Below are 25,009 nucleotides of genomic sequence, written 5' to 3'. Positions count from 1 at the left end.
CTCGCCAAAGCAAGTGTCGTGGTTGCCTGTCGGGATCAGAGAGCTGTATGTTTTTTTGCACTCATGTTTTTGATGGCCCATATAAAGAGACATGAGTTGGAGGAGTACTGGCTCGTGGATGACATAACTACTATCCCCATATTCGGGAAGTATATGTCACGGGATCGGTTCCGACAGCTGCTTGGATACCTGCACTTCGCTGATAATGACAACCCGTCCCAAACTGACCCTTTGTGGAAAGTGAGGGATTTCCTCAACAAGATTAGGGATCGATTTATGCGATTTTTCAGGCCTATGCAGAAAGTCGTTTCCTGTCAGACGAGTCCCTGGTATTGTTCAGAGGACGTCTCAAATTCAGGCAGTACATCCCCAGCAAACGCCACCGCTTTGGGATAAAGTTCTTTGTGCTGTGTGACTGTGAGACGGGGTATATAATGGATTTTGTCATTTACTCGGCTAGCACAATGGATGTGAACAGGAAAGACCCCCTTGGCTTCTCTGGCTCCGTTGTAAAAGTGCTGATGGAGAGGTATTTTGGTGGTAATCATGTGCTGTACACAGACAATTATTACACAGCACCGAAACTCTCCAAATACCTTGCTGAACACGGCATTGGCACTGTTGGCACTGTACGGAGCTATAGGAAAGAGTGGCCTAGTTTCCCCGAAGCATCATCATCATCCAGGGGAGATGTTCACCTGAAGAAGTCAGAAAAGCTTCTTGCGATCAGGTGGCATGACAAGAAGGTTGTCAATATGATCAGCACCATCCACAAGGGGGAAATGAAGAGAACTGGGAAGGTCAGCTACAGGACGGGAGAGCCAATCATGAAGCCTGATGCCGTCATTGATTATAATGTAAATATGAGACTCGTTGATAAGTCTGATATGATGATTGGCGAAATAGACTGTCTCAGGAGAAACACCCGATGGTACAGGAAGGCTTGCCTGCACATGCTCGATATGTGCATGCTCAATGCCTTCATTCTTTACAAGACACAAGTCGGGGGCATAAGGCAACCATCACTGAGACAGTTTTCCAAGACTGTCGTTCAGCAGCTACTTGAACGATTTGGTCAGGTGACGGCATTGATCCCGAGGCGACACTCTGACACACAACCTGACCGTCTTGAGTGCCGCAATTACATGAGCCGGCACCAGCTTGTGAAATTGCCTCCTAAAGCAGGCGGCAGGTTGTCACAGGGCCGCTGCAGAGTATGTTCAACCACCACACGAAGGCCTACGACGAGAAAAATGAGCACACACCAGTGCCTTGAATGCCAAGTCGCTCTATGTGTAACTCCGTGCTTTGCCGAGTACCACTCTCTGAGTAAATACTGAAAGTGACAGTGATATATAGTGATGCGACAGTTACGTGCTTTACCAATAATTGTATAATGGATAATGTAGTAATAAGGGATATTTTGCCTAGAAAATAAAGGAAATATTGGCCAGTATAATAAGTGATATTGTAATAAGAGAATCTGCGGCACTTGTGGAATTCTGCGGCACTTATGTAACTCTGTGATGCGCCAGTGACGCAATATAGTAATAAGTGCATTGTAAATATAATGTATATTGCCCATATTACATGTAAAATAATATTAGAAGTTAGAAATAATGAAAAGATCGCAGGAAACGTCAGTGAGCGGGTGCCGCCGCAGTGAAGTGAGGCGCAGCCGCAGTGAAGAGCGGGCGCAGCCGCAGGGAAGTGCCTTTTACCTACCTCAGTGAACACAGAGTGGGTGTTTATCGTATGTACAGTGTTCATATATGTTTATATTACTATTATGAGAGAGTGGTTGGCATTTGGTACTGGTGTGTGGGGCGTAAAATAGTTATTTCACACCCCTCACTTCTAACGGCTCTCCCCGTCCTGTGAAAGTCAACGAAGTCATGAAACCTACATCAATGGAAAGCTGAAGGTTTGTACTTTCTAATGGTACCTTATTTTTTTCTCTAGCTTTATTCTGTGCAGAGTTATTAAGGTTTAAAGGTTTGTTTACATTTGGCTGAAACCCCCGCGGGAGAGGACAGTCAGACCAAAACAATACCCGCGGTTAAGGGGTTAAAGTACAGTACAATGTCACTACATGGCAGTATTGTGATACCAACTCTAACGTACGGAAGTGATGCTTGGACGTTGTTGGAAGGACACAAGTCAAGAGTGAGAGCAGTGGAAATGGGTTATTTAAGAGGAGCCTGTGGAGTCACATGGAGAGACAGGCTGACGAATGAGGATATAAAGGAGCGTTGTGGTGTGGATGTGGATGTGATAGGAAGCGTTATGAGGAACACACTGAGGTGGTTTGGCCATGTGGAGAGGATGGAGGTGAAAGACTGACGAAGAGAGTGTATGTGAGTGAGGTGGAGGGAGGAAGGGGGAGGGGGAGGCCGAGGATGAGATGGAGGGATGGGGTGGAGATGTACATGAGAGAGAGGGGTGTGAGTTGGGAGCAGGGCAGTGAAATGGAGGGGGACAGGGCGACTTGGAGGCGATTTGTTTGTGGCCACCCCAAACGGGATTGAGGCGTCTGGCAACAGATAGATAGATAGACAATGTCACGAATTTATATAAATACGCTCGCGCGAATTCGTGAAACACAGGCGAGGCTAATGGTGCGGGACACAGTGTGGTGGTAATAATAAAAATGATAATAATAATAATAATAATAATAATAATAATAATAATAATAATAACAGCACCAGTCCACGGGGCTAACCTTGTCCTTCACAGGCCAGGCTAATGGTGCGCCACACAGTGTGGTTGAGGGCGGGGGTGGTGGCGGGGTAGAATGGGCTGGTTGGGTCACGCCAACCAGCACACATCATCATTACATCATGTTGCCGACTCAACTCCAGGGCCAGAGCTGCCTGGTGGTGAGGGTGATGATGATGATGATGATGATGATGGTGATGATGATGGTGATGATGGTGATGAGGATGATGGTGATGATGATGATGATGATGGTGATGATGATAATGGTGGTAATAATGATGATGATAATAATAATAACAGTGACAGTAATTATGATGATGATGATGATGATGATAATAATAATAATAATAATAATAATAATAATAATAATAATAATGATAACAATAATAATAATAATAATAATAATAATAATGATAACATTAATAATAATAATAATAATAATAATGATGATGATGATGATGATAATAATAATAATAATAATAATAATAATAATAGTCTATCTACCTATCTATCTATTCCCAGACACCTTAATCCCGTACGGGGTGGCCACAAACAAATCGCCTCCACGTCGCCCTGTCTCCCGCCATTTCACTGCCCTGCTCCCAACTCACACCCCCCTCTCTTATATACCTCTCCACTCCATCCCTCCATCTCATCCTCAGCCTCCCTTTCCCTCTCCCCCCCCTCCACCTCACTCACACTCTCCTCGTCAGTCTCTCACCCTCCATCCTCTCCACATGGCCAAACCACCTCAGCGTGTTCCTGCTAACGATTCCTTTCACATCCACATCCATACCACAACGCACTTTTATATCCTCATTCGTCAGCCTGTCTCTCCATGTGACTCCACAGGCTCCTCTTAAATAACTCATTTCCACTGCTCTCACTCTTGACTTGTGTCCTTTCAACAACGTCCAAGCTTCACTTCCGTACGTTAGAGTTGGTATCACAATACTGTCATGTAGTAACTTTTTCACTTCCCTGTTCACGTCCCTGTTTCTTATTACTGCTTTCAAGGAACCAGCAACCTTTCTTCCCTGCTGTACCCTTTCAAGCACTTCACCCTCCGAACTTCCATCCTTTCTCATCACACTCCCTAAGTACTTAAACGTACTCACATTTTCCATTTCCTCACCATCCAACTTCGCTGTACATTCATTGACTTCACCTCTCTCAAAGACCATCACTTTACTCTTCCCTGCATTCACCTTTAGATTCCGTTTCTTACTCTCCCAAACTCATCCACCAAGCCTTGCAGCTCCCCTTCGTCTTCACTCAACAACACAGTATTATCTGCAAACAACAGTACAGGGAGTTTCCAAACACTACCCTCTCTCACTAGGGCCACTCCAACATCCATTGCCCTACCTTGTATCTCTTTTATTACCCCATCCATGTACAGATTGAACAACCATGGGGACATGACACATCCCTGTTTCAACCCAACCTTCTAAGAGAAAAATTCACTCAGTTCACTATCCACACGCACTGCAGCCTTAGCACCATCAAACATACTCTTCACAGCATTCAACAACTTCCCATCTACTCCATATATTCTTAATACTTTCCACAATCCTTGTCTATCCACCCTGTTATATGCTTTCTCAAAATCCTAGTTATGAAGGTAGGTATTTATGTTAGATTGGGTTAGGTTGCTTCTATTCTAACATGCAGTTTGTAATGTTCTGTGATATAACATTTTGCCTGGGAGGGATACATGGAAATTGTAGTCAGAATTATAATAAAAGGTAAAAACCCATCCATGTTTAACCCTTTGGCCACGTTAGGTGACTGTGGTGGCCCTACTAATTATTCCACATGACACGTCAGGCAACTGCAGTCCACAGGCGAAAACACATTTACCTCCACACATCTTTTTTTTTTTTTTTTTTTAAATCCAAATACGGTAAGTTTTGATTTGTATTATGTGACAGCAAACAGCATACATGTGTCTAGTGTACATATACAAGTGAAAAACCTTGCTTGAAGTAAATAATATAGTCATCTTTCTAATGTATACAATAACAAAAATTAATTATTGCATTTTTTCTCAGAAAATGAAATTCTCTCATAGAAAGGTGCATTTTTGGCCATTATCACAGTAACAAATGGAAACTTCACCGTCATTTCCTATTATAAAAGTAGCAACAAAGTCGTAATTAGCACTTTGATTTTTTAGGGACTTAGACCGTGTCCTGGGCAGTGACCGAGAAATTACAGGTCGCGGCCAAAGGATTAAATTGAAAAGAATTATTGGCCAATGTTTATGCAAATTATCAACTACTGTACCCAAACTAAAAATTAATACACACCTGAGCATTTATCAGCACAGTATTTAATCCCCTTCAGCTTACGTTATGAATTGGTACTTTTTGTATTTATAGGTTAGGTTGATTTTAGGCCACCAGAGTTTTCGTTATTGTTTCGATCTAACCATATATCTGAGAGAGACCTGGGCAAAGGATGGAATTAGAAGGAAACTTCCAGTGTAAAAATACCCAATTATAGAATGTTAAGTTGCTTTCAGAATGTTTAAAAGAGAAACTGATTAGTTGTAGGTGCTCTAATTGGGAATGTTAGTATTTTTTTTTTCCTTAGCATAAGTGAGTGAGAGACTAAAAAGGAGAGTACTTGCGAATAAAGTGGGGAGGAGAGGGAGGGGGAGGCCAAGGATGAGATGAAGGGATGGTGTGGAAAGATATGAGAGAGGTGGGTGTGAGCTGGGGGTAGGGCTAGGGCAACATGGAGGCTATATGTTTCTGGCCAGCCCTTACGGTATTACGGCGTCTGGCAATAGACAGATAGACAGATTAGTGTAGGTAACAATGCCTAGTCTGTTAGGCAAGTTTGTAGTGTTTTCAGCATCCAAGTTTTGCCTGAATAAGTTAAAAATTCCTCTACAGTATTTCATTTAGGTCCATATTCTCTTACCGTACTGTTCCCTTGTTATAGAAATCCTGCCAGTTTTGCCACACTGTGCATGAATAACACAGCCATCCCTATCCCAGACTAAATCAAAGGAAGAGGTGTTAGGGAGCTGCCTTAACTGACAACAATAACACAGCCATCCCTATCCCAGACTAAATCAAAGGAAGAGGTGTTAGGGAGCTGCCTTAACTGACAACAATAACACAGCCATCCCTATCCCAGACTAAATCAAAGGAAGAGGTGTTAGGGAGCTGCCTTAACTGACAACAATAACACAGCCATCCCTATCCCAGACTAAATCAAAGGAAGAGGTGTTAGGGAGCTGCCTTAACTGACAACAATAACACAGCCATCCCTATCCCAGACTAAATCAAAGGAAGAGGTGTTAGGGAGGTGCCTTAACTGACAACAATAACACAGCCATCCCTATCCCAGACTAAATCAAAGGAAGAGGTGTTAGGGAGCTGCCTTAACTGACAACAATAACACAGCCATCCCTATCCCAGACTAAATCAAAGGAAGAGGTGTTAGGGAGCTGCCTTAACTGACGAGAATCAATCTACAGCCAGACGCCATAATCCCGTATCTATCTATCTATCTCTAGCCAGACGCCATAATCCCGTATCTATCTATCTATCTCTAGCCAGACGCCATAATCCCGTATCTATCTATCTATCTCTAGCCAGACGCCATAATCCCGTATCTATCTATCTCTAGCCAGACGCCATAATCCCGTATCTATCTATCTAGCCAGACGCCATAATCCCGTATCTATCTATCTCCAGCCAGACGCCATAATCCCGTATCTATCTATCTTTCTCTAGCCAGATGCCATAATCGGGTAAGGGGTGGCCGTTTGTCTTCAGTTGTTTTATGGGGAGGGGCACTAACCATCAGCCAACCCACTTGTTGACAGGGAACACGTATGGGTTAGTTATGTGGTTACCACCCAGCGTTGTAAATGGTTTCCTGGCTTACAGGAAGCCACCTGAATAGGGAAGAAGAGTAATAAAAAGTGAGAGGAAAGGTGGGAGAAATAGGAAGAGAGGAGGACCGACATAAAATAATAATGATAAAGGTGAAGGAAGGAGTAGGTAGCAGTACATCAAATACTGTAAGTGGATCACACCTAAAACGTGTTTTTTTTCATTGATAAAAGTGCTGTCATGTAGGCTTTCACTCAGTTTTATTTCACCGAATGCATAATTGGTGGCGCCAAGATTTCCAACATTTCTTCATTGGTCGTGTGGCTGGATTGGCTGTTAGTGTTTTACCATTATGCTGTTTGTACACGTGCCTTGATGTGATAAAAAGCGTTAGCAGAAATACATTGAGCTGGTTTGGCCATGTGGAGAGCATGGAGGGTGAGAGACTAATGAGGAGAGTTTATGTGAGTACTGTATGGTGAAGTGGGGGAGAGGGAGGGGGAGGCTGAGAATGACAAGGAGTGAAAAGGTATATGAGTGAGGGTGGTGTGAGGTGGGGAAGGGCAGTGTAATGGCAGGGGACAGGGTGACATGGAGGCGATTTGTTTGTGGCCACCTCTTACAGGATTAAGGTGTCTGGCAGTAAACTCATGCCTTGAGTGTAAAGATATATATATATATATATATATATATATATATATATATATATATATATATATATATGAATCCTTCCTCTTACACACTGGGTTTTCTTCCAGGATCAACAGACAAGGTTGAAAAGAATACAGAGTGGAAGAGGCTGGCCTTGAGTGCAAGCCAGAGTGGAAGAGGCTGGCCTTGAGTGGAAACCAGAGTGGACTAGACAAGGAACGGGATGTGAGGAGTGGATAGGAATGGACAGCATCAAGAGGAGTGGACAGGAATGGAACTCTGGGAAAATGAAGACAGGACTGAGGATGGAAGGCAGTCTGTGGCATCAGGCAGACTTCACTATATTGCTGGTAAGAAACTGAATGTTGCCTTAGTGTTGTTTGCATGTCAGTATAGCTCCTTGTTGCTGGTCAGAAATTTGCCCTTTTCCTTTGCTTAACCTATTTAGCCACCATCATTGTGGGTGATGGCATGTTTCTACTTCCTGATTTCTACCAGATATTACCACTTCTACTTATTTCTACCTCTTCCATGTTCATTGCTTAACCTCAGTCATTGTGGGTGATGTCTTATTTCCACTTCTTATACTTTAGGAAAGGAGTGTGTAGTTCTTTCACCTTGAGCTGGTCTAGGTTTCTTTAAGTTATGTAATTTATAAGTGGTAGAAATGCAGTGTTACAGCTGTACCACCTTTGCCTAGCACCTTTTCACAATTAACCTACTCTGGTGTTAACTTATTGTTGCAACCCAGCATTAGAGATGGAGATGAGTGGGTGTTTGTATGAAATGAGAAAGGCTGTTAGTTTTTACTTACCTTGATCTATTGGAGTATTGCTTGGAGGGGGGGGTTTGGGTGTCATTAAATCAGTACCTTGATCTATTGGAGTATTGCTTGGAGGGGGGGGTTTGGGTGTCATTAAATCAGTCAGTCATTCTGTGGGGTGGTTGGAGTATTGCTTGGAGGGGGGGGGTTAGGGTGTGTGGGGTGGTTGGAGTATTGCTTGGAGGGGTGGGTTAGGGTGTCATTAAATCAGTCAGTCATTCTGTGGGGTGGTTGGAGTATTGCTTGGAGGGGTGGGTTAGGGTGTCATTAAATCAGTCAGTCATTCTGTGGGGTGGTTGGAGGCAGGAAATCCTGCTTTGGGGCAAGTAACTGGTCCCTCTTGACCTAACTCATTCAGCTTGGTTTGTAATCACTTTTTATTCAGCCTGGGATAAACATTTTAAACAGAGGTTAGGTACAGCTGTAATAAATTGGTTCAGTATCACACCTCTAGCCTGAATACAGGTCTACCCCGCTATACGATACTTAGTAATGGGAAGAAATTAACACCCTTCCCTACCTATCGATAGCCAGTCCCCGGTTATCTGATTTTTTTTATTTTTAACCCATTTTGATGATATTTTTGACTACATATTTGTGATTAGGTTGATTTATAAACTGTGTTTAGACTTAGATTAATGTGTTTTAGTCATCGGTGAGGTGAACAATGTCGTTTTGGGGTACAGTTTGCTGTTTTTTTTAAAGACATTTTTAATGATTTTCAGATCTTATTTTTGGGTTTAGGTGAGTTATAAACTGCTTTTTGGCTTAGTTCAGCTTGTTTTAAAGCTACTTGGCAGTGTAGGTGAGCTAGAAACTTGTTTTTGGACTCATTTGGGTGGGTTTAGGACTTGGTTGGGGGGATGCCAAGGCTCCTAAACGCATCCCTATACGTTCCATGTTGTAATGTTCCCATTTAACGATACCCCGGCACAGGGATCAGTTTTCCCAAACACATCTCATCGTTATAACAGTGACGAACTGTAAGTTTGATACTGTGGCAAAAATACTGTTCCAGAATGGACGTCACCCTTTGCTGTGTCGTGTATAAAGACTACAACATGCATGCAACGGCCTTGGTCACCTAATGGCAGCTCTCCATGCTGCTCGATCTCTGGCAGCCTCCCTGTTCTACCATATCCCTGAGGTTGTCACACTCCATGACCTCGTCCCAGGTCTCTTTCAGTCTGCCTCTGTCAACCCTACCTCTGACATTCACACATCACACCTTCCACAGCCAACTGTGGTTAAATGTGTGGGCTGAATAGGATAGCCCAGTGTCCCGGTGCACCCTAACACCATTTTTGTAAGTGATTTATTTTGCTAATTACATCTTATACTCCTATTGTGTTGCTTAAATGCTAACAATGCCATACACTGCATTGGTAACATACAAAGGATATTAACCAGCCATATCCAAAAATAAATCACCAAGGAAGAGGTGTTAGGGAGCCTCCTTACCAGACAAGAATAAGGGTCTTTAAGTTTTGCTTGTATCACCAGACTTGTCATTTATTGCAGCATTTTATTATACCTTATTGCAGTGCTTTGTTTATTGCAGTGCTTTGTTTATTGCAGTGCTTTGTTTATTGCAGAGCTTTGTTGTTTATTGCAGTGCTTTGTTTATTGCAGTGCTTTGTTGTTTATTGCAGTGCTTTGTTGTTTATTGCAGTGCTTTGTTGTTTATTGCAGTGCTTTGTTTATTGCAGTGCTTTGTTGTTTATTGCAGTGCTTTGTTTATTGCAGTGCTTTGTTGTTTATTGCAGTGCTTTGTTGTTTATTGCAGTGCTTTGTTTATTGCAGTGCTTTGTTGTTTATTGCAGTGCTTTGTTGTTTATTGCAGTGCTTTATTGTTTATTGCAGGGTTTGTCATTTATTGCAGGGTTTGTCATTTATTGCAGGGTTTGTCAGTTATTGCAGGGTTTGTCATTTATTGCAGGGTTTGTCAGTTATTGCAGGGTTTGTCAGTTATTGCAGGGTTTGTCATTTATTTCAGGGTTTGTCATTTATTGCAGGGTTTGTCAGTTATTGTAGGGTTTGTCAGTTATTGCAGGGTTTATTTATTACAATGTCATGATTTATTGCAGTGTTGTGTAGTCATTGGTTGCAGTTGCTCACCTTTGTTACATTCACTCAGCAGTCAAGCCTCAACATCACCAGTTCTTGCCACCGCTTACCTAATTACTCGTGGCCAAAAATTACCACACCTTGCAGCCTCTTGGGTCCATTTGGGTCAGCTTTCAGGCTGTAGTTAAGATTTGCATTCTGAGAGTAGCAGGTTCCCTAACACATCTTCTTTAGCTGTTTGTGTATTTGGCCATGTGGAGAGGATGGAGAGTAAGAGACTAACAAGGAGAGTGTATGTGAGTGAGGTGGAGGGGGTGAGGGAGAGGGAGGCCAGGGATGAGATGTGGTAGAAAGGTATATGAATGTGAGGGGTTTGGACTGGGGGGAGGACAGTGAAATGGCAGGGGACAGGGCAACATGGAGGTGATTTGTTTGTGGCCACCCATTACGGAATTAAGGCGTCTGGCAATAGATTAGATAGATGTATATGGTGCATTTTCCAGAACACCTGTACAACAATGTGTGCATATGGATGTAGAACCATAGTATTCAGTATGGTAGGAAGAGTATGATGAAGGCCGTTATAAAAAATCATCTTTATTGTCAAACGTTTGCACATCTTCTTCATGCCATCTTCAGTGACCTAAGAGTGGAGCAATGCAAATGATATACAACAGTGAACTGTAAAAAATTACCTGAATATTTATCTAAAAGTTAAATACGTACTTAGCTTACCATATAAGAACCTATGTAGATACACATACATATATATATATATATATATAACGTGTACACACACACAAACACACACACACACACACACACACATATATATATATATATATATATATATATATATATATATATATATACAGTATATATCAGTGGAGTACCTAGGTATTTATCATTGGGGGGGCACCTGGGGGGGCACAGCTGACTATGGGGGGGCACTTGATGAGCCGAACAAGCCCATTCAGCTGGGGAGTTTGGCGGGGACGTACTTTCACTTACAGTGCCACCCCCCCCCCCTTGCATATTATGCATTCTGACCAATATCAAGAGTATATCTGATGCCGTATGGACTATGGAAAGTTATTAGATTTTATTCTAGGAGTAAGATCAGATGTGTGGTGAGAACTGTAGGGTATTATCCAGTAGCTGATGGAGAACGAAATAAAAAGTCATGGCCAAAAATGAAATTCATATATTACCACTTAAACAAAATGGAAATAACATAAGTGATACTGGAAATAAGAGAAAAATCCTGAATTTTTGAAGTAGCAGGCAACGCAATAATCTCTTTGTCACTGAGAACATGCAAATACCTCATTTTAGCAAAATTCTTCTGTTCTTGTGGTTCTCAGCAAACTTATCAACAAATAATTCTAAATCAAGGCTTTAACTCGCCTGCTTTCAATCAACAACACAGCAAGATTAGCTAATCTCTCATTACCCATTGTATTTCTCAGTGTAGTTTTGATTAATTTCAGAGCAGAAAAGCTTCTCTCTGCTGAAGCTGATGACACAGGTAATACTATAGAGATTTTAGCCAGTCTGTTGAGTTAAGGAAATGCCTCCTCATGTGGACCAAGAATTTTCACGAAATCTAACAGTGATTTGGGCTTTTCACTGTCACTTAAATCCTTATAGCGTCTTTCTAACATGCATTTTGCAGAGTGCAGCTCATGGCTAATATCTTCCTCATTAGCACGAAATGCATGAGTAAGTCCAGACATTATCTCAAAAGATAAGAACTCAACACTTTGTGGGTTCAGTGCCTGTAATGCTTTCATAAGTTCACATGCTTCATTACTGAAGCACCTTGTCATTTCTGTTAACATATGATCTAGAATAGGATAGAAGAAGTTAATTCGTGTTGAATCCTTAACACTGAAATCAGAGTCTCAGGTAGTCTGTAACAAAAAGAAGAATAAAGTATATGTCAACATCTCGTACGCATCGGCGTTTCGTTTTCACCAACTTTGACGTGACTAGTCAGGCATGATTAACGACCGTGACTTCTGACTTCTGAATGCGACTATATGTTATTGGAAAATATAAACGAGAAATATTAGTTTATTTTTAACATTCAGTACCTGAAAGTAAAAATGATATGAATCAGGGCTGGGTGAGATGTGAGAGCCGGGATGGACGTTACCATACAAGGCCACAAGCGATCGATCACTGACTCTGTCTTTGTATGTCCAGAATACGTACAAGAAGGGGACATGTACACACACAAGGCATAATAGAAAACTTGTAAGGTGGGTAACTAGTGAAATTTGGTTATGTTCGTTGGTGTTAAGAGTGATTAATAGTAAGCATAAGCATTTAACTCGGAGGCATGTTTCTTTCAAACAGAGGAAAAATATTTATTGTATTTGTGGCCGAGGGAAAATCATCAGTAGAAATTATTTTTAATACCGCATGCATGCTCACTCAGTCCTAGTGGGACACGGTTCCCACGCCACACGGAAGCCGTGGCCATTGGGTGGGCACCTGGGGGGGCACTGCCTTCTAGTGGGAGGGCACGTGCCCACACATGCCCCCCCGTAGATACGCCACTGATATATATATATATATATATATATATATATATATATTGTTATGAAGGGGGATTTGCCAGTTAGGTAGTCTCGTACCTTCGAGACGTTTCTGGTACCGTAAGTTTCGGTACAGTACGAGTCGTCAGAGTTGCCAGTTTGCCTGGTGTTTGTGAGCGTAGTTATTTCGTAAGTTAAATATTCATTTATTTTTGTGTTCTTTTTCTTTATAATGTTTTATTTAAGTAATTGCTTGTTAAATTATGTAATTTAAGTTCGTATGGTTAATGATTTAGAGTGTTATGTAATGTAAGACAACACTAGAATGTTTTGATGTCTCGTAGTTGGTAACTGTTGTTGCTAGGGGCTGATGCAAGACAGTATGTCCTAGAAAGTTGGAGAAATAGAAGTTTCGAGAGTAATGCAAGCTTATATAAGGATGGGGAAGAGCTTAGCCAGTCAGTTTGGAGTTTAGTCGGGTTTCAGGTCAGTTTGTGTGAAGTGCAGTCAGTTTTGGTGCAGTGTCAGTGTCATTGAAGGTTGTATATTTTGGGTACTTGTGAAAATAGTGGCAAACAGTGACAGGTTATTGAAGTTTGTATATCAGTGGAACTTGAGAAGACAGTGAAGTGTATTAACCCGCCCCATCCCGACCACTTTTCCACCACTGACTCCCCCCAATCCTGATCATTTTAGGAAAAAAAATTTTTTGGCTCAAACCTTCGCTTTTGGTGAGAAACATCGAAAATTCATAGAGAAATCGCTCACCTGAGGTTTAAAGTACTCGATACAGGTAGGAGTACCTCCTTACCTTTCTGGGTTTTCTATCAGGCTGGCACCAAAGAAAACGAGTTCTATGGGAGGATAACTATTTCACACCACTCATAAACGGTATTTATTTATTTACTTGGTACGAATTTATATGTAGTACGAGAATATATTGGTTTTCAAGCAGTAATATAGGCATTATAAGCATTTTTCACTCACTAATACCTGACCTTTTTTTGCCACATTACCTGATCATCATTTCTAACTGTTTCTTCCTCTAATGCTATGTAAAGTTTGTCCTCCACATTGTCATTGATTGGGGAATCACTCTGGCCCTGAATTTCGTACCGTGGCATGACATGGCTATACTGGCCAGGTCACTGATAACAGGTGAATTGCTGAGACAATGGCATGCAGGGGGGGGAGGAGGTCATGCTGGGTAAGGCATTGTCCCTGCCTGGCATCTTGTAGAGGAAGGTGTCACATGTATACGTACCAAAAATCACTCACGAAAATTGAAAATTGTGCAAATTAGGGACCTTGCAATTTTTTCGCGTTTATGTACGTCGACAGGATTGGCAGTGACAAAACGTGTGGACGTTAAAGAACGTCGACGGGACGCCGCAGGTTAATTGTAATTACTGTCAGTGAAGATTATTTTCAGTACTTGTGTAATAAGTGAAGTGTTAGCAAGCATTAAGTGTACTAACTGTGTTGTTAAACATTAAGTGTAACTGCAATCTATAAAGTGTGTATAGCTCCAGTGCCTGTGAGAACACTGAAGTTGAATAGCGTTAAGTGGAATTATATGGAAAATAAAGACAGTGAACTTTAAGGAGCCAGTGTTTATTTTTGCCTCAGCTGGTATTGTGTACTGCATACCTAAAGGCTGACCATAAGGAGAACAACTCACTGGGCAACATCCTTCCTATACTGTACTACTGCTGTTGGAGCCTGTGGCAGTGTGGGGACTGGGATGTAACACTGGTGTCAGGAGTGGGATTATTATTTCAGGACTGCAGTGAGGCTAACCTTCGACATGGAAGTGGAAGGCGTGAAAACAAGGTCTCAAGCTGGGCAAGAGGAGGAAATTTCCCTGGCGACAATCGTGGAGCTAATACAGGCACAAATCGAAGAACAGAAAGAGTTCAGGAACGAAATCAAAGAACTATTTCAGGCAAATAGGGAACCACCAAGAGGCACAATGTGAAGAACAAAAAGAACGATATGAGCAGCTTCGAGAGGCAACAGGGGAGCAACAGAGGGAATTACAACCGAGGATACAAGGACAGCTAGATGCTTTCATGGGGGAAATGAAGGAAGAACAGCAACAGCTTAAAGAGGATGTAGATGCCAAGCTAAAGCAGCAAAAGTATGAGGTAAGCAATAATGTGGTGGAGTGTAAACAGCATGTAGACGAACAGTTGAAGACAATTAGTGAGGAAATAGTGACGGAGTGCAAACAACCTGTAGACAATCAGCTAAAGATAAGTGAGGGAATGGTGATAGAGTGCAGACAGCATGTAGATAACCAGTTGAAGCATGCAGTTGATCATGAGAAGTTAATTAGTGAGAATATGGAGGCTGTAGAGAAATATTGCACTGCTGATCCTCAGGTTAGTGTACAGGGAGCGTATGAAGGGAATGGACAGCGTATGGTGAATCTTGACGGATCCCAAGCATATAAAGGTGGCATGGCAGGGTTGAATAATCAGAATGTTGGAGGTTCAAGTCCTGGACATAATTATGATGCCCCAGTTTATAGGCCCCAAACCAGTGAAGTGCATGGCTATAATAGTGATCCAGTTAAGAAGAAACCTCAAGAAAGTGATGGTAGAGTATCTTGTGAAGCTTACCATGCACAGTTTAAGTTACTTGCAGATCAGAATGGTTGGAATGATAAGAAGAGGGCTGCAGAAGAACCACCACCGAAGAAATGCAGGAGAACCTTGATGAATAGCGTGCCAGAAGACAGAGAAACAGACAGCAAGGAGTATAGTAGGAATGGGAATCATAGGAAGAAATGCAGCTGTACTGTAGTAATGGGGCCAGCTTCGGATGGAGAAGACCTGGGGAGGATGAAGATGGAGGGTGCAGATTTGCAACTAGTGCTGGAGTGGCTGCAGCGGAGTGCAGTGTGACCATCATGGGGAGGAGTTTCCAGGTTGGGCCTTCCTACCGGGAGCTGCTGGAGTCAGTGGGACCTTCGTTCCAATGGACTACTGGAGCGTCAGTGGGAGATGCCCAGTGGCCTCAGCGAGTGTTGGCAACTGGTGGTTCCGAAGAAGATGAGGTCTGAGATCTTGGATAAGTCCCATAACCAGATTACTAGTGGGCACCTGGGAGTGAAGACAATTCTAAGCTGGCTGCAACACAAGTTCTACTGGATTGGCATGCGTCAGGATGTTGAAGAGTGGTGTCGGAACTGTGATGTGTGCTGTGTCAAGAAGAGGACCAAGACCTTCTTGGATGAGTGGACTATGTGGAGGAACAAGGACATCGTTGGAAGCAGCATAGAGGAAGACCTGATAAGTTGAAAGATTATTTTGTGTATAGTTAGATGTTTTTTTAAGATTAGGGTTTATGTTTGTATATACTGTGTAGTTTTGTCGGGACGACAAAAAACTAGGGAGGGGGTAGTGTTATGAAGGGGGATTTGCCAGTTAGGTAGACTCATACCTTCGAGACGTTTCTGGTACCGTAAGTTTCGGTACGAGTGGTCAGAGTTGCCAGTTTGCCTGGTGTTTGTGAGCGTAGTTATTTCGTAAGTTAAACATTCATTTATTTTTGTGCTCTTTTTCTTTATAATGTTTTATTTAAGTAATTGCTTGTTAAATTATGTAATTTAAGTTTGTATGGTTAATGATTTAGAGTATACTGTAATGTAAGACAATACTAGAATGTTTTGATGTCTTGTAGTTGGTAACTGTTGTTGCTAGGGGCTAATGCAAGACAGTATGTCCTAGAAAGTTGGAGAAGTAGAAGTTTCGAGAGTAATGCAAGCTTATATAAGGATGGGAAAGAGCTCAGTTAGTCAGTCAGTTTGGAGTTTAGTCGGGTTTCAGGTCAGTTTGTGTGAAGTTCAGTCGGTTTTGGTGCAGTGTCAGTGTCACTGAAGGTTGTATATTTTTGGTACTTGTGAAAACAGTGGCAAACAGTGACAGGTTATTGAAGTTTGAATATCAGTGGAACTTGAGAAGACAGTGAATTGTATTAAGTGTAATTACTGTCAGTGAAGATTATTATCAGTACTTGTGTAATAAGTGATGTGTTAGCAAGCATTAATTTTACTGCATCTTAATACATACGCTGGGTTTGATAAACCCATTTTTCGGAAAGTCATACACCTATGTGAAAATCCAAATTTAGTAAAACCAAGTATATATATAAAAAATACAAGCTTTGTACTTTCACTTGAACCTTATATAAATGAGTTTGTATGATATCTTAAAGGTTAAGCGGTAACTTGAAAAAAAAGTATCAAAAATGGGGAAAAATTCTGATGTAACTAAAACAAAATATGTGGAAAATTTGAAACAGGAGCTGTGGACTTCTGCACTTGCACACACACTCCTGGGTCATGGGCGCTGCAGCACATGGCACTCTAATCCTTACAGACTCACCGTGGGCCTTGGTGGAGGTAAACAAAAAATGGGGTATTTTTTTTTGAGTAAAAAAATGGAGTACGAAGATTGGCAATTTTTCGTGCAATCCCAGACCCTTGAAATTGAACACTACGTGGAATTTGGACCTCTCTAAGGCTTTACCCAGTGATTTTGACCACCCACCCACCCCCACAACCTTGTTTTAGGGGGTAACTAAGATAGAACTTACAATTATCAGGAAATGTCATTTCTTGAGTAGTGAATGTTATTATTTTACTACTGAAACCTCATAATTGCAAAACACAGTGGTATGCAATCCAAAATAGTTGCTATTTGTCATCTGTGGTTTATTTATGGCCGTGAGAAAAATAATTTGTTCGAATTTTCCTTGACAATTCTCAAAATCATGAGCACTTACTTGGACTCACAAACAATCACCACAGACAGGGTAATAAAGCCCCTGGCAGACAGCCTTCTGACATTTGGTGCACCGGAAGCATGTCTTCCTGTCAGTCCGAACAGGGCATTCCCGGCACTGGACAGGTGGACTCTGATTCTTAGCACCCAGTGGTGTTCATTATTTAACAAGTTCATCACTCAAAAAATGGTGGGCCATGATTTCACAGTTCACAAAGAAATATCTGTTCTAAGAAATATTCACTTCCTGCAAGGAAAAGCACTTTAGAAATCATACTCAAACTACTTGCTGGATATGACAAACTCTGTGTCACATATGTACAGGAGTACATACGATGGGTGTAAGATACCCAAGGGCGCCGATATGGAAATTTCCTTCGAGATATATATATATATATATATATATATATATATATATATATATATATATATATATATATATATATATATATATATATATATATAATTATTTATTTAAACTACAATGGTCTACCATAAAGGTTTTCTATGTGTGAATGTAACTTATAAAAGGCTTAGGGGATAAGCGGATACTGTGTTATTAAGGCAAGGCTTAAATTTTTTAACATACAGAGATTCTAAAATTCTTAGGTTTTCATTGGGGCAAGAGTCAAGGATACCCAAATGAATTTTGCTGGGTACACTATTACAGGACTTGCAATGTTCCCGCACTGCTGAATAAGGTGGACGGTGCAGTGGCAGACTGGCCTGGGTACTCGTTGATTTGGATTAAAGTGAGTGAATCGTGCTGCCTACATACCCCGCTTGGCAGCTGGGACAAGTAAATTGATAAACAATTGACCAGCGCATGTTAGCTGGCATACAAACTTTAAAATGAAAGATGCTGCTAATTTTAAAGGAGTTCATAGCTATTGTCTTATCCTGTCACTGATCAACACTAGAATATGATGCTAGTCACAAAGAAGTGCTTTGGAAGGGATGCAGAGCCATAGTATTGTCTTATCCTGTCACTGATCAACACTAGAATATGATGCTAGTCACAAAGAAGTGCTGTGGAAAGGATGTAGAGCCATAGTATTGTCTTATCCTGTCACTGATCAACACTCGTCTTTGTCTGTCAAATTGTACCTTTCCTTCTTGCTGGAAGTTTGCTCTCATTCAGCCAGTCCCAAAGAAGGGTGACCATTCCCAACCCTCTAACTATTGTCCAATTGCTTTAACATCCTGTATCTCAAAAGATTTCGAGTCAGTTCTTAATAGAAAAATTTTAAAGCATCATCCCTATTACAACATTCTTTCTGATCGTCAGTGTCGGTTCCTTGTCAGGGACGCCTCCACTTGCGATTTTCTCATCTACCTTTCAGACTCCTGGTCATCCTCCTATTGGGACTTTGGCAAAAGCTTTGCCATTGCACTTGACATCTCAAAGGCTTTCGATCGAGTCTGGCATAAATCTTTAATTTCCAAACTGCCCTCTTACAGTTTCTATCCTTCTATCTGTGCCTTCATCTATAGCTTCCTTTCTGGTCATTCTATAGCTGCAGTTGTAGACGGCCATCGTTTTTCTCCTAGATTTATCAACAGTGGTGTTCCTCAGGGCTCTATCCTATCACCAACTCTATTCCTTTTATTCATCAATGACCTTCTAAGATGTACATCTAACCCTATCCACTCTTACGCTGATGACTCAATCCTTCACCTTTCCATTCGGTTCCCGCAATGTCCATCTCAGCAGTTACTTCAGCAAACAAGAGATGAGGCTATGGCACACCTAATGTCTGACTTGGCTCGTATCTCTGACTGGGGTAAAAATAATCTGGTTGTTTTTAATGCATCAAAGACTCAGTTCTTACACCCTTCAACCCAACAAAATCTTCCACAGGCATACCCACTAATGTTTAATAATATTCAGCTTAATCCTGCATCATCCTTGAACATGCTTGGGGTTTCACTCACTCAGGACTTATCTTGGAAAGATCATATTACATCTCTTGTAAAATCTGCTTCCAAGAAATTAGGTGTGCTAAGCCAACTCCGTTCCTTTTTTTACCCCTGCACAATTTTTGACTCTATACAGGGGTTTTATCTACGCTTGTGTGGAGTACAACTCGCATGTGTGGGGAGGTTCTCCACATACAGCCCTTCTCAATAGGATGGAGTCAAAGGCTTTTCGTCTCATTAACTCTCCTCCTCTTACTGGCTCCCTTCAACCTCTGTCTCTTTGTCGCACTGTTGCAGCTTTATCTCTTTTCTATCGCTACTTCAATGGTCGCTGCTCCTCTGAACTGTCTGCATGCATTCCTCCACCTCTACGACGGGTGCGTAGCACCCGTCAAGAAGCAAACTCTTATCCCTTTTCTGTCCAACTCTCTCATGCAAGAGTTAACAGTTACTCCCAGTCCTTCATTTATGCAACAGGTCAGCTCTGGAACTGTTTCCCTCTGTCTGTATTTCCTGCTTCCATTATCTCCAGTCTTTCAAACTCAGTGTGTCCAGGCATCTCGAAATGATCGGATCTTGAATTTGGCTCTCGCTTGTATTTTATTCTTCTCTTGGAAGGAACAGTTCTTGAGGGCTCATGGCCTTTGGTTCCTTCTTCCTAGCGTAAAAAAAAAAAAAAACTAGAATACGATGCTAGTCACAAAGAAGTGCTTTGGAAAGGATGTAGAGCCATAGTATTGTCTTATCCTGTCACTGATCAACACTACAATATGATGCTAGTCACAAAGAAGTGCTTTGGAAAGGATGTAGAGCCATAGTATTGTCTTATCCTGCCAGAGCTATGTGAAATAAGCTGCAACAGGACAAAAATCTGGGCCAAGGTAATGTCAAAGGAGTATAGATAACTGATGTAATAAGCACAGGTCTACAAAATAACTAAAGATGATGTGCTAGGGGTCTCTGAAGCTAGTAAGAATATTATTAGTCGTTTGTTAATGTTTGAATCATCTGTTACATACACACTGTATATATTATAGGGAGAATGAGACAAACAAGGAGAGTGTGTCTGAGTGAGATGGAGGGGGAGACTGAGGATGAGATGGAGGGATGGAGTGGAGAGGTCTATCTATCTATCTATTGCCAGACGCCTCAATTCCGTTCTGGGTGGCCACAAACAAATCGCCTCCACGTCGCCCCTGTCCCCCACCATTTTACTGCCCTGCTCCCAACTCACACCCCCCTCTCTCATATACCTCTCCACCCCATCCCTCCATCTCATCCTCGGCCTCCGCCTCCCTCTTCCCCTTTCCACCTCACTCACATACACTCTCTTCGTCAGTCTTTCACCCTCCATCCTCTCCACATGGCCAAACCACCTCAGTGTATTCCTCCTAACGCTTCTTATCACATCCACATCCACACCACAACGCTCCTTTATAATCTCATTTGTCAGCCTGTCTCTCCATGTAACTCCACAGGCTCCTCTTAAAAAACTCATTTCCACTGCTCTCACTCTTGACTTGTGTCCTTCCAACAACGTCCAAGCTTCACATCCATACGTTAGAGTTGGTATCACAATACTGTCATGTAGTAACTTTTTCACTTCCATGCTCACCTCCCTGCCTCTTATCACTGCTTTCAAGGAACCAGCAACCTTTCTTCCCTGCTGTACCCTTTCAAGCACTTCACCCTCCAAACCTCCATCCTTACTCATCACACTACCCAAGTACTTAAACGTACTCACATTTTCCATTTCCTCACCATCCAACCTCGCTGTACATTCACTGACTTCACCTCTCTCAAAGACCATCACTTTACTCTTCCCTACATCCACCTTTAGATTCCGTTTCTTACACACTCTCCCAAACTCATCCACCAAGCCTTGCAGCCCTCCTTCATCTTCACTTAACAACACAGTATCATCTGCAAACAACAGTACAAGGAGTTTCCAAACACTACCCTCTCTCACCAGGGTCACTCCAACATCCACTACCCTACCTTGTACCTCTTTTATTACCCCATCCATGTACAGATTGAACAAACATGGAGACATGACACATCCCTGTTTCAACCCAACCTTCAAAGAGAAAAATTCACTCAGTTCACTATCCACACGCACTGCAGCCTTAGCACCATCATACATACTCTTCACAGCATTCAACAACTTCCCATCTACTCCATATATTCTTAATACTTTCCACAATCCTTGTCTATCCACCCTGTCATATGCTTTCTCCAAATCCATGAAAGCTGCATACAACTTCTTTCCCTTGTCTAGAAACTTTTCCACTAAAGATCTAAGAATAAATATCTGATCTACACAACCTCCCCCCTTCCTAAAGCCTCCCTGTTCTTCTCCAACTAATTCCTCTGTTCTTTCTCTAACTCTGTCAATAAGTATCCTACCATACACTTTTCCTATTATACTAAGAAGACAAATGCCCCTATGATTACCACACACTTCTTTTTCCCCTTTTCCTTTGTACAAGGGAAAAATCCTCCGGGACTCTACCTTCCTCCCAGGCTAATTTGCACGTTTTCCACATCCATTCTACTACTATCTCTCCCCCATACTTCAGCATTTCACCACACACTCCATCAATTCCTGGGGCTTTCCCAAATTTAACTTTCTTCATTGGTTCCACAACTTCTATCCTACTGATTTCTTCCTATCTTCTCACCTCCCTCCTCCTCCCAGCCATTCCCCAGCCACTTATACTCGCACTACTTCCATCCTCTATGTTCAACAATTCCTTAAAGTGTTCTCTCCATCTGCTCACATTTTCTCCCTTCTCCACTAGTAATCTACCATTTTTATCTTTCACTCCTCTGCTAACTTCACTTCCACCCTGTCTTACTCTTTTCACCTCTTTCCAGAACATTTTCTTACAGTCCCTCCATTTTACACTCAAGTTCCTTCCAAATTCCTCATCCACTCTCTTCTTACTCTCTCTTACTAATCTTTTCACCTCTCTCTTTCTTTCTACATATAACTCTCTCTTCCGCCTCTCAACTTCTTCCATGCCCTTATTTCTCATCCATTCATTGTATGCTTTCTTTTTTTGTGCCACAGCCTGTCTTACCTCTTCATTCCGCCACGCTGTTCCTTGCACACCCCTCCGTCTTCTCTTCATCCCACACACCAGTGGAGAGGTACCGGTATATAAAAGAGGGGGTAGTTATTTGGGGGAAGGGTAGAAAAATGGCAGGGGACAGGGAGGCATGGAGGCAATTTATTTGTAGCCACCCCACATGGGATTATGGCATTTGGTTGTAGAATATAATAATGATAATAATAATAAGAAGAAGAATGATAATAATAATAATAATAATCCATCCATCCATCCATCATCCAATCCTACATTGCCCCATGAGGATCAGCAAATCTCCATTGTTTGTAGTGCTGCCTGGCACTGAGTTTTGTAAACACACCTTGACAGATGACCATACATCATTACCCCACCTTGGCCCTGTGTCCATGTCTGACATGGTTTATTTTATCATAAACACATCAGCCCATCTTGGCCCTGTGTCCATGTCTGACATGGTTTATCATAAACACATCAGCCCATCTTGGCCCTGTGTCCATGTCTGACATGGTTTATCGTCAACACACCCACATGTATTTACTTTGTACATAAAATGGGAATACTGCATTACAGTACCAGTAATTTGCGTCATCAAAACATTTCTTTGCAAGTAGAAATCATGCCATGTGAATGACAACACAGGAGTTGGTAAAAACTGTAAATGGCTCGTGGAGGCACCTGCCAGTGTGCCTGGCCAGAGGACGTGGCAGACAAACAGCTGACAGTTAGCTAGTGGTGCCAGTTCATTTATTTTGGAAGACATGTGTACCTAAGACACATTATCATTTTACTGAGGCACATTTGTGAGTCAAGGGAACGTTCCCATGAGGACATTTTGATGCACTAATATGTTCCATGCATGAGAGGGTTAACAGATTTCAGTAAGTGGTTTAGTATTCTTTGCTACGTAGTTCATCAGATCTCTTGCAGTATCCATCCAGTCCTGTGTTGTCTCACCACAAGTGTACGAGGCCTGGCCTACACTGATTAATCCTGAACATTTAAGTGATCAGTTGAATTTCTATACTGCTCGATCTCTGGCAGCCTTTAGTTGACGCCCACATTGCTCAGTCTCTGGGAGTGTTTAGCTGACTCTCCACACAGCTCAATCTCTGGCAGTCTTTAGTTAACATTCCACACTGCTCAATCTCTGGCAGCCTTTAGTTGACACTCCACACTGCTGAATCTCTGGCAGCATCTAGTTGACTCTCCACACTGCTCAGTCTCTGGCACTATTTAGTTGATTCTCCACACTGCTCAGTCACTGGCAGCCTTTAGTTAATGCTCCACACTGCTCAATCTCTGGCAGCCTCTAGTAGACTCTCCACACTGCTCAATCTCTGGCAGCCTCTAGTTGACTCTCCACACTGCTCGATCTCTGGGAGCCTCTAGTTGACCCTCCACACTGCAAGATCTCTGGCAGCCTCTAGTTGACACTTCACACTGCTCGATCTCTGGCAGCCTGTAGTTGACACTCGACACTGCTCAATCCCTGGCAGCCTCTAGATGACTCCCTACACTGCTTAATCTCTGGCAGCCTCCCTGATCAGTCATTTACCCGTAAGGTCACACTCTCGTCCTAGGTCTACCTTTGTGCTTAGCTGCCTACCCTTGCATGTACCTCAACACATCTGCCTGACCACCTTAACCCACTACACCACCAGGCTGCCAAACAGTAACATCAATTCCTTCAGCATGCCTTATTCCCCGCCAATTTGCAGGAGTATTTTTTTTACCCCTATCCAGTGTAACTATAGTTCTGTCACACCAACTTGGCCCAAATTTTCGTCCTTCAGCTTACCTCACGTAGCTCAGTGGCAGAGAAAGACAATGGTACAGGCCTGACTCCTTTCCCTAGCACTTCTTCGTGACTAGCATCCTATTGTGCTCCCAGTCTGTTGTTACACTGCAGCATTTAGGCTGGAGAGGTGTCAGTTTTAGGCCAAGTTAGAGTACAAAGAGTATAACTTTGTACTGTTGCTGCCACCACACCATTTTATTCAGCTGTTATCACATCAGTTATGGGGTTATAGTGTCCAGTAATTTCCTTAGCTAGCCTCTCTGTCTATAGCCACACGCCTTAATCCTGTAAGGGGTGGCCACAAACAAATCACCTCCATGTCACCCTGTCCCCTGCCATTTCACTGCAAAAACTGCATCCCCCCCCCCTCATATACCTGTACTCCCTTCATCTCATTCTTGATCTCCCCCTATCCCTTTCACTTCACATACAAACTCTCCTAGTTAGTCTCTCACCTTCGTAACCAAGTGTTTATAATATTCTGTAATTTTTGTTTTCATGCCACAGTTCTTATTGTATCATATTAAGGCTCCAACCTGCTTGCATGCATCGCCCTTGGTCACCTAATGGCGGTTTTCCATGCTGCTCAATCTCTGGCAGCTTCCTTATTCAGTGCCTTAATTCCTGCCAGATTTTTATTCAGGTTTTGACATTCTTGGCCAGCTTAAAGTAAAATAGGAGAGTAACAAAGATCCATCTATCTATTGCCAGATGCCTTAATCCCCTAAGAGGTGGCTGCCAACAAATCACCTC

Source organism: Coenobita brevimanus, chromosome 31 (assembly GCF_032717465.1).
Source record: "Coenobita brevimanus isolate Jiangsu-jjx chromosome 31, ASM3271746v2, whole genome shotgun sequence".
In the NCBI taxonomy this organism is placed as follows: Eukaryota; Metazoa; Arthropoda; class Malacostraca; order Decapoda; family Coenobitidae; genus Coenobita; species Coenobita brevimanus.
Note: the sequence above shows the minus strand (reverse complement) of the source record.